Raw genomic sequence first — 355 nt, forward strand, 5'->3', positions numbered from 1 at the left:
TTTGTTTTATAAAACTTTCTTTGGGACTTTTTTTAATTACAAATCTTTTGCTTGTATATTATGGCTTCTAATTTTATAGTTTTATGTATTTTGTTTTGTCTTTGGTGTGTGTTTTTTGTGTTTCTCATGTTTTTTTTTTCTTTCTTTTAGTTAATTAATGTTTTTGCCTGTTGCTTTTACAAAGAGAGCGAGAAAGCAGGAGTGGAGTTGGGTGGGTGGGGAGGTGGGGAGGTGAAGAGGTGGGAGTTGTGGAGTTGGAGAGGTGGGGAGGTGAGGAGTTGGGTAGGTGGGTAGGTAGGTAGGTAGGTAGGTGGGAGGTGGGAGGTAGGGAGGTGAGGAAGTGAAGGGTGGGGAG

The sequence above is a fragment of the Microtus ochrogaster genome, chromosome 15, assembly GCF_000317375.1.
Source record: "Microtus ochrogaster isolate Prairie Vole_2 chromosome 15, MicOch1.0, whole genome shotgun sequence".
Lineage (NCBI taxonomy): Eukaryota > Metazoa > Chordata > Mammalia > Rodentia > Cricetidae > Microtus > Microtus ochrogaster.